The 14,290-nt window shown below is 39.8% G+C and overlaps 1 protein-coding gene across 8 annotated transcripts in view; it reads left to right on the top strand.

The window, feature by feature from the left end:
- Positions 1-14,290, top strand: part of ATP2B1 (ATPase plasma membrane Ca2+ transporting 1) — a 123,857-nt gene that overhangs the window by 32,977 nt on the left and 76,590 nt on the right. The gene's annotated exons all lie outside the window — the stretch shown is intronic.

Here is a 14,290-nt window from a genome sequence, read left to right as displayed (position 1 = left end):
GACCGTGTCTGTATTTCTTTTGCTGTGCATCTGTGCGTCTCAGGTGAATTCAGGAACTATTTATTGTTGAGAGTCAATGGAATACCTTTGGTTTTAGCCTTTTTTTCCCTGTACTTTCTAGAACCTCCTGAGAGCTCCTGCAGTGGGAGGGGGGAGACGGGGAGGCTCTCCATCCTTGCACTTCTCTCTCTAGCCACAGCTTGGGTTTCGTGTTTTACATGCTAGCCACCCACAAGTAATGGGTTAGCTGCCTTAGAAGTTAACAGCTATTAATGAACCCCCTCCCCACAGTGAAGAAACCTTTTGATGACGGTAAATCTCTGAGGTTGTAAAAATAACTCTTTCAGCCTATATAGATTTAAGTGTTCTTAAAGTAACATTTTCTGAGAGCCTTTTATCATTTGTGAGATGATTATACCTAAAATTGAATCCTGGCTGGGGCGCCTGGGTGGCTCAGTGGGTTGGGGCCTCTGTCTTCGGCTCGGGTCCTGGTCCCAGAGTCCTGGGATCGAGCCCCGTGTTGGGCTCTCTGCTTGGCGAGGAGTCTGCTTCCCTTCCTCCCTCTATGCCTGCCTCTCTGCCTGCTTGTGGTCTCTCTCTGTCAAATAAATAAATAAATCTTTAAAAAAAAAAAAATTAAATCCTGGCTAGTTAGAGCTTCTGAGGTAAAAGTAGTATCCTCCCCCCGGAAGATACATAGTATACCTACCACTAGAATCGTAATGGAGTCTGGGCAATCTAGAAGCGGCTCTTTTTTTCTTACCTGTTTGTGATATTGGTAATCAGTGGTTGGATCATGTGAAATACTTTGATGATCATGAACTTGTGGTGGCCACTTTTCTGTAGTGTGGTAAAAAGTACTGCATTGCTTCAGTTATAAATTACCTAACAGTGGTTGGTGTATCAAGTGAGTATTTGCGTGCTTTTCCTAGCATGATAGTTAAATAGTACTCTGTTCATTCAGTGGACCTTTAAGTGTCTGCCTTGTGCCAGACGACACTCTGTTCTACAGGTAAAAGGTGCGTGTACTTCTTCGAAGGCTCATTGTTAATATAGCAGTAACACAAATATTCTCCAAGTTCAAAATAACATCTTTAAAAGAGTGAGTTCCTAGTCATGCTACTTTCAGAATAGAAGTATGTCATTCTTCAGAATAGATGGGTTGGATATTTTGATTTTGAAGGAGATAAATTGGCATTTTTAGGTAATAGTATTCCCTGTATACTGTTACATACATCTCTTACTTGTGAAAAGTGAGAGCATAAGCCTAATTGCTGGAACAAATTGAGGTTTTCCTCTTCTTGGTAGGTAATCTGGACATTACCTTTCCTTTTTTAGCCTGTTTTTATATTTTTGTAACATAGTATAAGTTTTTTATGAGCTTCAGTGAATATTGATTATAATGAAAATTCCTGATTTGTTAAACATAGGATCCTTCAGAATTAAAATTCCCAGAGAATCTTAATGATCTCTAGTTGTTTGTGCTGCATTTTTGAGTGGGTGAACATCTCAGGAGAAGTTAGGTACCGTGCCTCCATGGATATATACAGATCGGGTAGAGTGGTGAGAAGCAAACCACACTAGCTGAGTGTGAATTCCACCTTTGTTATACAAATTACTTAATCTGCTTCAGTTTACTCAACTGAAAAATGGAAATAATTACCAGTCTCATAGGACCACATAGTAAACCAAAACACTGTGAAAGTATTAGTTATTGTTATTATCTTCATGATAATCATTCAGCTTCATGTAAAATTGATAGCACAATGTTCTCTATATAGTAAACATTCAAAATTGTGTGCTTTTTCTTTTACATTTGGCAGTAAGCCAAAGAGGTAATACTTTGAAGTGTTTTTGCTGTCAGATACACTTTCAAAGTATTTGGTTTTAATGCTACCTGTGGCCAGAGGTTCCCTCCCACCCTTGACCATCCATCCTTGTCTTCCTCCAAATCCTGTATGTTTATTTTGCATTTTCTGGCCAGTTCTGAATGTTTATAATGAGGCATGCAGTTCTGAGCCCTGTATAAGCTTAATGCCCATTTTTTCCCCCTCCTTCCTACAAATTATGAATAACCAAAGGTGAGAAAAGAATCAAATGATGTATATTCACTACATTTATGATTAAATAATTGTACAATTATAGTTTCATATATATCTCCTCCAGAAGAATGTGTTCTGCGGAGAAAGGGATGATTCTGTCTTGTTTGCTATCACTCAGATACACCCTGAATGAGGAAGCAGTGTTTGAATGTCTGTTCTTTTCATGCCAATCCCAGCAAGGTCACTAGGCCCACTGAGGAGTTATGCAGTGTATACAGAGAGCTAGAAAAACCCACCTTTGAGTGCTTGAATAAATGAGAAACTAGGTATAGGCTGTTCCCTATTCTGTACTTCCTAGTTCTATCTTGAAGGACGTGGAGACCCAGTGCTGGATATGACACCCACTCCGCCCCCATGATTACTCATGCCATAGTCACACTATTGGCATTTCTTATGTGTGTCATTTAAAAGTTCCCAATCATTTATGCTAAGCGAAATAAGTCAGAGAAAGATAAATACCCTATGATATCACTCATATGTGAAATTTAAGAAACAAACAAATGAGCAAATGAGAGAGAAAAAAAAAGGCAAACCAAGAAACAGACTCTTAACACTAGAGAAGAAACCAATGGTTACCCGAGGGGAGGCGGGAGGAGGACGGGTGGAATAGGTGTGGGATTAAGGAGCGCACTTGTGATGAGCACCTGGTGTTGTGTGGAAGGGTTTAAATCACGATATTATACATCTAAACTGATATACACTGTATGCTAATTGGAATTTAAATAGAAGCTTTAATAAAACAGTTCCCAATCATGGCTGATATGCATAAGACCAGTTCTGCCCTTAATCATGGAGATGGCTTTCCTTAAGCTTTGAATTAAAATTTACCATAATAAAGAACAATTCCAACCAACTTTTAGGGAGAAATTTTGGATGCTTGTGAAAGACGCGTTATGCAGGATGTTAGACTCATTCTTTTTTAAGGCTGGCATGAGGATGCCAGCCTTAAGGGGTTGATAGCAACATATCTGATATTTATTTCTAGACATGATCTATAACTCTTATGTATGACAGAGTCTGCAATTCAGTGTTATAGAGGGAATAGGAAGGATAAATATGGTAAGATTTGGAAGGAAAAAATTTAGCTACTGATTGGATATTGGGGAGAGTGAGAATTAGGGGTGCTTTTGAGCTTAAGTGGTTGACACTTTGAAACAGGAAAGAACAGAACAGTGTTTCCTAAAGTATTCTGTGAAACACTGGTTCCAGGAGATATTAATAGGTGCTCCATGGAAAAAAAGAGTAGTTAAAAATAAGTTCAGGAAATGCTACATATAATATTTCCCTCTTGTAAATTCACTAATGTGCAAGGCTATGAAAAGTCTCACTAGAGAAACCTATGTAGTGTGTTGACCTTTTCACATCATAGCTATTAACCTACTATAAATTAGCCTTGCCTAAGACACCAGTTCGGAAGAGGCTGGGTCTAGAGGAATTTGGTGTTTGGTAATAGGAATGGAGCTCTGAGGTTTGAGCTTGAGGTTAGAACTAAAAATTAAATTACCATCAAGGTTTTGGAGATGAGAGAGAAATGAGACTTGAAAGTATAGCTTCATAGGCACACTGAGTAGAAGCAGGAGACAAAACTTGGAAAAGAAAATACTAATAACCATTTGTAACCCTGACCCCTAAAACTGTTATATTCCATGAGGGTCTTTCCGACAAAGTCACAACTGTTCCATATGTCACGTGTATACAAATACCATACTAGAGTCTGTATAATCCATAGTAGTCAGATAATGAGGACACAGGCAGTGTTTGTATTACAGATCTACAGTCCTAAATGTGAGTGCTGGTGAGATCAGAGTAGCAGAGCCTAGACTTGGATGGGTGCAGAAGCAGAAGGTGAACAGCAGGGCAGAGCAGAAGGAATACCCAGAGATAAAGTAGGGGGGAGAGAAAACTAGAAATTGATAGGCAGTCACAGGTGTCAGATAAGAAAGGAATAAGATCATAACGACTCCATTTATACATAAGAAAATGAGCCTAAGGAATGAGAGAAGTGATTTGCTCAGGATTAAATGTTAACAGCAGAGTCAGGATTAGAATCTTGTCCCTTCCCTGTTGCCTTTTTGTATTCTAGAGATTTCAGAAAGGAAGAGACTATTAATGATGGTATTGAGGTATCTCCTCTCCCAGGATAATGAGGATTGACTGTCCTCCAAAGGGCCCTCCCAGGATGGGGATTGTATTAGCTCTTAGTAGTTTTACCATGGCAAAGAGTCTGAGATTTTCAGGCTTTGAAACCCAGTTTATCTAAACTGTAATAACTGAATTTGGGGGTCAGACTCATATTATCAAGGCTTATGAGATTGATATAAAAATCACAATGTCAATTTATTTAATTTATAGTAAAGCAAAACCAGACCTGCCTTGGCAAGCAGATTCCCAGAGTCCTGGCTAGCACGTTCCCTTCCCTATAGATTTACCATGTGGGAAGCCACATTTTAATTAGAAGGTTGCTTGGTGAGGATATAGGCACCACAAGTAGTGTATAGTGTGTTTGGAATGTTGAACGGAGTCAGGCTTTTCTTAACCTCTTACAGACCAGTTACTTCCTCTGGCAGTTGGCGTCAGTAATAGTATATTGTCTGGAGGGTGTTGGGAGGATTAGGTAGAGTTATACTGTAAATTGCTTAGCTTAGTACCTGGCATGGGTGTTCTACTCTTGATAACTAATATCAATGTTATAATTCTTCACAGGATACAAATACTATTGAAATTTCATTGTGGCTTAAAATACTCTGTCCTAAACAGTGCTTAATGAGAAAGGCCACATTTTGTTTTTCTGTTCTAGTGATGTTCTGTGCCTGTGTTTTCCTGGTTGACCAGTCCATTTCTGAATGTTACGTGTTTTTGTTTTTTGTTTTTTCCCTCCATGAAGTTAAATGGACTTGTTCTGTCCAGCTGTGTCAGATCTTGAGTTCTAGGTTCCATTTTGCTCTTTTTTAGGATGCTTGATGTGGGTGCTCAGCTCGATCACCATATGAAACTGCTGATACTCTACTGATTTTCATCTGTAAAAATAGCAGTCTCATATGGCTTAATCTAATCTACTAGTTTTAAAATTTAATTCCTCCCAGATGGTCGAAACAGTTCCTATGATGAGAGGCAAAGTCTGTTGACAATGCATGAAGCCTTTCCTTTCAATGCAAAGGGCTGTACCATTATGCTCCTTTTCTGGTGATGAAGTTCTGAGAAACTTCCATTATTTTATGTGTGCTTGTGTCTTTTGTATAGTGTGCTGTTTTTCCTCTTTACATTTAGGTTCTGTCTTTTTTTTCTTTTTTCCTGCTCAGGCCAGCACTGAAGGTATGAGAATGAACATTTGTACTTGATTGATAGTTTTCATAGTGCATTTTAAAATTAAAGTTATTAAGATTATTAAATCAGTGTTTGCTGCTCAATAAACATTTTGTTCATGATATATCCTAGATCATAGGTATTAATTTTTAAAAACTGTTCCTCGTTTTGGTTAAGGACATTGTGGGTCAGTATCAGAGTTGGCAAATTCCTTGTTAACTGGAATTTTAATATAATGCTGATTGATCAAAGTCAGAGTGCCTAACAGTTGAAGAGAAATTCTTCAGTATTATATTTTTAAATAACATCCTAAGCATTTAGGAAAGAAAGTAAAGAGAAATTCTTCAGTATTATATTTTTAAATAACATCCTAAGCATTTAGGAAAGAAAGTAATCTGTAGGTTACTCTGACAAATTAGCTAATTTTCTCCTCTTATTTTCTGGTTCATGTCTATTTATTTAGTGTGTGAATTCTGCATGGTTATAATAATTGGATAGATGTGTATTTTTGTGTTTCTCCATGAATATTGTGTCACAGAGAGTTTTCTAGGCTGGTGTTTAATTTTCTTAATTGTTACTTTTAAGTCTCTAAGAATCTTCAACAGTTAATCATCTAATTTTAATTGTAAGAAAACCTTTTCCTCTCTGGGGTGTCCCTCTCCTATTTTTAAAAATAGACTAAATCTAATTTGTAGATCAGCTGTTACAAAATTCTGGATATGTGATACAGCCCTCTTGCTTTTTAATTCTTAAATACCATTAGATGTCATTAAATGTAAGGAAAGCACATTGAAATATTGAATTAAATGTCTCTGTTCATTTAACAGATGTGTACTATGTATCTTCTGTATTGGTGGGCTAACTTAAATATTGAATAATATGTGCTGAATATGACAGTTTATTGGAAACTAATTTAAAATCTCCTACTGCTAATTATAACAAATAGAGTTTATTGAGTGTTTACTATTAAGTGCCAGGCACTAAGACACAGGGATGATTTTAAGATATTTCATGTATTAATTCATTTAAACCTCTAATAAATGAAGAGGGTAGATGGTGTTATTCCCATTTTACAAATGAGGAAGCTGAAACACTGGGTAAATTGCCCGAGGTCAATCAGCAAATACAGGAAAGTGCTGGAATGAACATCTTAGACGTTGTGGCCCTGCTAAATAGTTACTGTTCAGTGGTGATCTGGGCATCCACATGAGTGCTGGCGGAGTCTCTGTTTCTCTGGAGTGGACATGCCCATTTGCAGGCACCCACATGGGCCTTACTGAAGGACCACTCTTTTCAGTGCATTGCCACACATGCTCCAGTGTAGTTTCCACGACAAGGTGCTGTTGCTGTAGTGTCGTTATCAGGAGACAGAGAAATGAGCAAACCATCCTGCCCTCAGAGCTGACTGTTCAGTCAGAAGGAAAGCCATGCACACAGGAAATTGTGATAGTACACACTGAATGCTGTAGTATCTGAAAAAGACTACAGATGCAGAGAGAAAGAGACTAATTCCATGTAATGGGATCCCAGCAGAGAGGGCCTTTTAACTGTTCCTTGAAGGAGAGGTTCATAGAAAGGCAAAAGAAAGAGGCCAGCTTTTCTTAGGCAAAATTCATTAGGGAAAATGACAGTTAGAGACTGCTATTTGAAACTTGTCCAAAGCAAAAAGGAGGTAGGGAGTCTGAGAGCAGTCTGGCAACAAATGGGTGAGACAAGTTTGCAGATTTGGTACGGGACATCCATGCAGAAGCTGTCCCCATCCACGCCTCCTCTGTTGAAGACCTCTGCAGAAGGGAGATGCTCATAGACTAGACTCCGCCTAGGATCTTTCACTGTCTTGAAAGTACTCCTTCCATCTAGTCTCCTCCTTTGTTCGTTCCTTCATTTTACTTTTTGCAAATGCTACAAAAGGAAATTATACATGTTTCCCACCCCAGCCCCCTTCTGCCTCAATTTAGAACAGTGAAGCCTTTCTTGAGGCCACATACCCCTTTAACACGTTATCCTTTGTGTATTCACCAAATCTCTTGTGATGCTCTCTCTGTAACACTTAATTCTGTTACTTACATGCTTGTCTTTATCCCTCATTTAGTCGGTAAACTCCTTGAAGAAAAGGTCTTGGACTTAGGGCTTACTGAGACATGTTTGGAACTAACAGGAACTCCACAGAGAAGAACAGGTTTGGGACAGACTGTGATAAGTTTAATATTGGTGGTTGAGTTTGTGCTCTAAGATACTCTGATAGAGATATCTGTTAACAGTAGAAAACATAGGCCTAGAGCTTGATCCAGGCCTTTGATGTAGGTCATCATGTGGTATCACTGCCAAGAGGGAAGAGAGGTCTGCAGATAGATCCCGGCATGATAACCTCACTTAGGGCATAGTAGTGATTTTAAAAAGTCAAGGAAGGGCACCTGGGGGCAGCCCTAGTGGGACCTTTGTTTTGGGGCAGGGACTGGTGGGAACATAGGAGCTGACTTAGTGAAGAGCATGGCCCATCACCCTGCACCCGTGGTCAGGAAACTCCCCTGGAAAGTCAGAGAATCTGGTTTTCACACCCAAACAGATCTCTCCCCTAACTGCCTGAGGCAGCTGTGGCTCCCAACTGACCTTCACTCCCAGAGTTCAGAAGGCCCAGGGCGCCTACATTTCAGCGGAGAGAAAGAAATCAAGGAACAATGACTAGAAGGAATGAGAAGAGAGGAAAGGGAACTGAGGCACAGAAAGAGGTTAATGTACTCTGCCCACAATCACAGCAAGTTGTAGTGAGAGGAGCCCCTATAAGTGAGCCCATTCCTGGACCAGGGCTCAGAAGAGACCGTTGAGGACATGGCTCTTAAGAGGACAGCTGTCCTCGGGCCAGGAGGAGGGCCCTCCCTCCACCAGGAGCCAAATTGCTGGCACCTTGATCTTGGACTTCCAAGGCTCCAGAATTGTGAGAAATCAATTTCTGTTGCTTAAGCCATCCAGTCTGTGGTATTTTGTTCTGGCAGCAGGAATGGCCTTTTTCTTCCTTCTCAACTAATCACAGTCTCTGAGAATTTCACACCCAAGTTTGGTCCAGTTCTGGTTTACAGTCATTCCCTGGGTGTGTCATCCGAGCCCCAGGTCTGTTTGGGGTGCTAGGTATCCAGAAGTGCTCACCCAGTTCCTGCTGGGAAGAGTCATCTCCTGGTGAGACAACAGGCAGGTTGGTAACAAGGTTGTCACCCGGGGTGGGCTTAGATGAGCCTTCTGGGTCTGTGAGTGCCCTGCCCACAGCCTTGTCAGGTAAAACTGGTCACAGAGAGGAGTACTCTCTCCCAAATTGCTGTGGGTTGAGCCTCCTGTAGCCTGAAACATCACCCTGCCATCATGGTCCCATCTCCTGGCACTGGCCTTATGGCCAGACTTGAACCAGCAGTAGATGAGGAGATCTGGCCTAATATTTCTGCACAGAAAAGACTGATCATTCAACCAGCCATTAAAAAAAAAAAAAAAAAAAAAAAAAAAAGAGGGGGGAATGTGGGCTGAGATTTCTGGGAGGCCTTAAGAGGACAGAGTAAGCGACAGAAGGGAGAGAGTCAAGAATACTAGCAAATGACACAAAAGCGTATGTAGGTGGATGAGGGCTGAGAAGCAGCCGGAGATCAGTCACCACAGGCAGCCAGCTCAGGACTGTTGAGGATGGATTCCGTTTGCTGGGGTTCAAGGTGAAAGGGTGACCAGGAAGCAATAAGAATGGACCTTATCAAGGGGTGTGGCAAGGGGGTGGGGTGGGGAAGGATCACTTGGTTGGTTAACAGAATCCAGGTGAGGCTTATTTGGGGGGATGAGAGGGAGGCACCTTTTTTGTGATAGAGTGTATCTGAATATTCGTTAGGCTAAGTGAACAAGCCAGTGCTCAGTGGGTCACCGCGGCTTGCAAAGACGAGGAGGTAAGGTGTCAGGAGGAGACCTCTCCTGGCCTGGTGGAGACAAGAGCTGGAGTAATTTAGGAGACTTGGAAGAGAAAGAGGAACTTGCTAGGGAAGGCAGAGATGTATCAGTGGATCATATGGGATATATAAGTTTCCAGTGGAACTAAGAACTCACTCAGTCTTAAAAATTTCAACCGGTGTTGCTCAGCCAGACGGTCTGTCTGTTCAGAGGTAGCTAATTAACGGAATGGGAGTTAGTGGGAGGATAAAAGAGAAGTGAGATTTAAGAGCAAAACCAGAGTCACTGACCATTGGGAACTTAGCTTTTTTAGGGAGGCAAGTATGATCAGAAGGGGTCTTGACTGCTTTTGAGCCTGGAGGTCAGAATGTGTTCATAGGGTTCTGTGTAAATGAAAAGAAACAGAGATAAGTTGTACTGGAGAAGAATCTTGAAAATAGGACAGTTCCAAATGATAATGATTTTTTAATGTGTGGTTCTACCCTTGAAGAGCAGTCACAGAGTACAAATCAAAGTCTTGGAATGAAGGTCAGGAATTGTGTGAAACCAGCTTGAAGGATCCTCGGGGTGATGGGATGGAGTGCTTGTGGTTCAGCACGTTCCTTGATCTCCACTATTCTTTGCACTTTGGTGAATTAACTCTAAGATTCTTGCCTAACACCCTCTTAAAATACAGCTTACCTTATTTTTCTACCAGAATCTTTGAATGTGTTGCGAAAGTGGGTATTGATTTACTGCTCTGTTCTTTAGTAACTACAGCTGGAAATTGCAAAAGACCATCAGCTCTCAGACTGTGTAAATAGAGAGAAAGAAGATAAAGACATGGGAAAGTGTCTCTCCTTAATTCTGCATTCAGTTGTTTAAATATTGGGATAAAAAAATCCTTGAAATTTACAGTTTTTAATGAAGAAAACAGAAAGCTCATGTTAAATTTACAGATAAGAGTTCTGCCTCCCTAAATATTGCTAGCTTTATTTTTGTGAGCTCGTTCAGTGACATAATGAGCATCCTGTTTCCTTAAGCATGTAAGTGTAGGTTCTTGTGAACTGACAGGATAGAAGCTCGGAAGGACGGAGTAGGCTGAGAGCAGCTGGTGTGACATTCAAGCGTTCATACTGCCTTCTTGCTCCTGAACAGAAGGGGGGGAAAACTGTTTTAATTTAGAAATCTCTTCCTTGACTATAGCTCAGATTCTCAAACCAGTGAAACTAGAAAATGATAGAACATTTCGTTCTCATATATAACTGGAGATATAATATGTTCTTACATTTAGTGGTAAGCTGTACAGGATTATATAAAATGAACTTTCCATAATTTGGAGCTTTTGAAAGGCTTCCCTTTTACTAGGAAACTGTCATGGTTAGGGTGAGCGTTCTTGAAATGCCTAAATCGAACAGTAGAACAGGAGAAGACAAAGGATAGTTTACTTAGGAGGCAGTAGGAGAAGGTAGGTATGTAAATTATAGTTCTCTGTTCAATGTCTTAAAATTTAATACTTTTAGGTGTTTAAAATCATTTTACATGCTCAAAATGAAACAGTGTGAATCTCCCTATTTCTTTGAATGAAAGAAATTATTTTTAGTGGCTGTCAGTATACTTGGTATTAAAAATCAAAGCAATTTAAAGTAACAGCTCACAGAATATTTTTAGAGTATGGTCTGCTTTCAATTGTTCATGCAAATTGAGAATAACATAGCGAGGAGCCGTGAGTAATTTGCTTATATAACTTAATTGACAGGGAACTTTGGATGAAGGTGATAATCCAACAGTTGGTTCCTCAGCCGTAGTTCAGGGCCTGGTGGTCCACGCTGTTTCAGTGGTAGCATCAGGATCTCCCTTGCCTGAGAAGCTGTTGGAAATGTAAATTCTTGGGCCTCCACCCCTGATCTACCACGGAATTGAAACTCCGAACTCTGCAGGGGTGAGGGGGTTGCAGCAAATCTCGTTTGAACAAGTCCTTCCCAGGATTCTGAGGCTTGCTGACGTTTGAGAACCACTGATCTGAAGTCTGTGGAATTAGCATGGAAATGATCTTAAAAATCCAGTATGTGACCCAGCACTTTGCCAGTTTATCCTGGATGTGGTGCATTCAGAAGGATTGTGGTTTCTTACTGTGGAAATGCAACTTTGCAAAACTAGAACAACCTTGTACGAGATACGGGTATCATCAGGGTTTGGGATATGACGACTCCAACACACTTGACCATAAAGCAAAAATGCTTAGAGCGAACGTCAGGATATCTGTGTTTGGATCAGTCGCATTAAAAATTTTATCACATGCTCTGTTTAATTAAGTACTTTGTTGGCATAAACAAATAATCTGTGCTATCAAAAGCAAGAGTAATTGTCTTACAGTCCCAGGGAGGGGGATGAATCATCAATTTATAGAATCTCTTGTGCTTTGGGCTGACATATTTCTTTATAAACTAAAGGCTGTGGGGAATAGGAGTTGGGTTTCAGGCTAGGAAAAGGAAACGAGGTGATTTTATTCACACCTGCACCGAGCCAGACGGCTATAGTGTGGTTTTACCATTTTAATTGAATTGTGAAATTCTAAACTATGAGAGAGACAAAAAAATAAACCTTGTAAATGCCCATGCAAATAAATTTTAACTATTATCTCTAAACTGATCTCATGCTCTCATTAAGAACAGATGAAAGCAATTACGGTCAGGCTGACAGCACCACCCAGCCCCTCGCCATTGACTCCCTTGACACTTGTTCAAGAATAGGACAAACGTTGAAAATGAAAACAGGCAGCCAGAGATGGCAGTGTGGTGGGGTTGCAAGTGGAGCATCAGAGAAATTAAGGCAGCAGAACATTTCAGGGGGTGAGGGGGAGTGGGGAGGGTGGTTACTGGTGGCAGAGGTTGTCGGTAGTTTAGATAAGAAGGACTGGAATACGTCCCTTAGATTTAGAACAAGAGAAGTCCCAGGTCACCTTGAAGAGTAGTTGCAGTGCAGCCCAGGAGAAAAACCTAGAGTGAAGTGGGTTGATCTTGAAGATGAAGTAGAAGTTGCAAATTTCAGAAAGGATGGTAGATTCAGAGTTGAGGATTTTCTTATCCAGTGACCCTAACTGGGTAAGATTTTTATGTCTTACATAGAGGTAGTTGCTGACCTGATTTACCATATTGTTTTGGTAATACTTTAATTTAGTATGGGTAATCCTAACTATTTTTCAAGTAAATGTATCACTCCATATTGAAATATTGAAACTCAGCATTATTACTTTTCATAGCTTCAAGGGTCTAGGACCTTGGTTGAGAATCATTGCTATGTAGCAGTCCTTGAATAGCTCATTGGAAAGTCTTAAATACCTTTTAACTAATACTGTCTGAAATGATTTAAAGGAAAGGACCGTTTGTATATGTTACATACATATCAAGGTGGTTTGAAAGTCCTTGAATGCCGTGACTTTCCCCTGGCTAACCCTGCATGCCTTGCATATTATTTTAAATGTAGGGTTATCAGGTTTTGTTCTAAGTTGACCTTGTTTACTGTTAAAAAACCTGTTTTTCAAATTGATTTTTATCTTAAGGATCAAACATAGATATTAAGTACCTACCATATTTCAGACAGTGCTAGGGGTTAAAATTAAATGCCACAAATTGCCTTGAGTTCACAGTTCATTGGGGGAGGACAGAGAGGTAAACCAGTCATTGCTGCTGTGCAATAAAAGCTATACTAGAAGAACAAATTAGTGCCTCTCCTCTTCTCATTTACTTGCTGCCCACCCTGAGAGATTTGCCGTAGTGCTGGTGCTGAATTTATCACTGGCAGCAGCTGTGGCTTGCCCTTCAAAGTGGTGTACTTAGTCTGTGCCTCTGGAAGAGTCTAGTAGATGGTAAGTAATTTACTGAGGGGAGAGAGACTAATTTCAGTCAACTCAGACGCAGCGACGGTATTTATGAATCCTGTGAGACTAATAAATCAGACACTGTAGACAATGTTTGTTTTCTGTTTCATCAGTTCTGTAAAACTGAAATCATGTTTGTTGAGTTTAATCTTGTTTATCTATCGTTCTTTACTCACCTGATATAAATAACTTTTCTAAACAGGCTTTATAGTCTTTTATGTCCCTTTGTGCAGTGTGTATGCTTTCTTTAAGCCTCTTAAAAAAGTAAAAAAAGTGTGAGTTCAGAGAATATTCAAGTTGAGTTATCCCTTGGTTCTTTGGAGCATTTTAATGAAATAACTTGAGCATAACAGAACTTTGTAAAAGAAACATGACCGTTCATGATCTTGATCTATCTGCTCTTTGATATGCATAGGATTGAGAGCCCATGCTCTTTTTTCTGCCATTAATCTGATGCTACATGGCAGTACTTCAATATTTGGTAGTTTACCATACATTTTTATCATTTCTAATTAAAAATTGTTTTACTTGTTGGAAGACTTTACATTTGTAGGGTGTGAATCAGGATAATGGTTTTTTCTTTCTTTTTTTTTTGTTTTTTGTTTTTTTTTAGAAAGTGACTATATTTTGAATGATCATAGTACCTCTTGGTAAGATATGGAGATCAAAGATGAATAAGGCATGGCTTTTGTCTTTAAGTAAAATATAAGCTTAATGGGCTGAAATTTAGGCTTAGTTACACAGCAGTTAAGCAGTTCAAGCTTCCAGGGGACATTTAAGGTGTCGAGTTTTAGGTTGTCCTGCCTGAGAACTGAAGGTCACTGCTATTATCTAATGGGGTAGGGTGGGGCAGTGTGGGCCCAGCTGGATTTCTTGGTTTATGAGATAGTGCTGTTAATAAAATGCTAATAGCAGCCACAGTGAGAAACAGCTAGAAAAGCTGGTTATCCCTCTCCTCACAACTACTTGTCTACAAAGGAAGTTGGATTAATTTTTATGTTTAAAAAAAAAAAAAACAAAGAAACTAAGAAAATGGAGATTCTTGAGTGTTCTTTTTTGAAAGGCTGCACTTCAAAGCAAATTTTTAGCTTTTTGTCAGTTAAATGTG

Source organism: Mustela putorius, unplaced genomic scaffold (assembly GCF_011764305.1).
Source record: "Mustela putorius furo isolate JIRA1106 unplaced genomic scaffold, ASM1176430v1.1 tig00000640_pilon_pilon_pilon, whole genome shotgun sequence".
NCBI classification, from domain to species: Eukaryota; Metazoa; Chordata; class Mammalia; order Carnivora; family Mustelidae; genus Mustela; species Mustela putorius.
The sequence above is the reverse complement of the archived record's forward strand: the minus strand, read 5'-3'. Positions and strand labels throughout refer to the sequence as shown.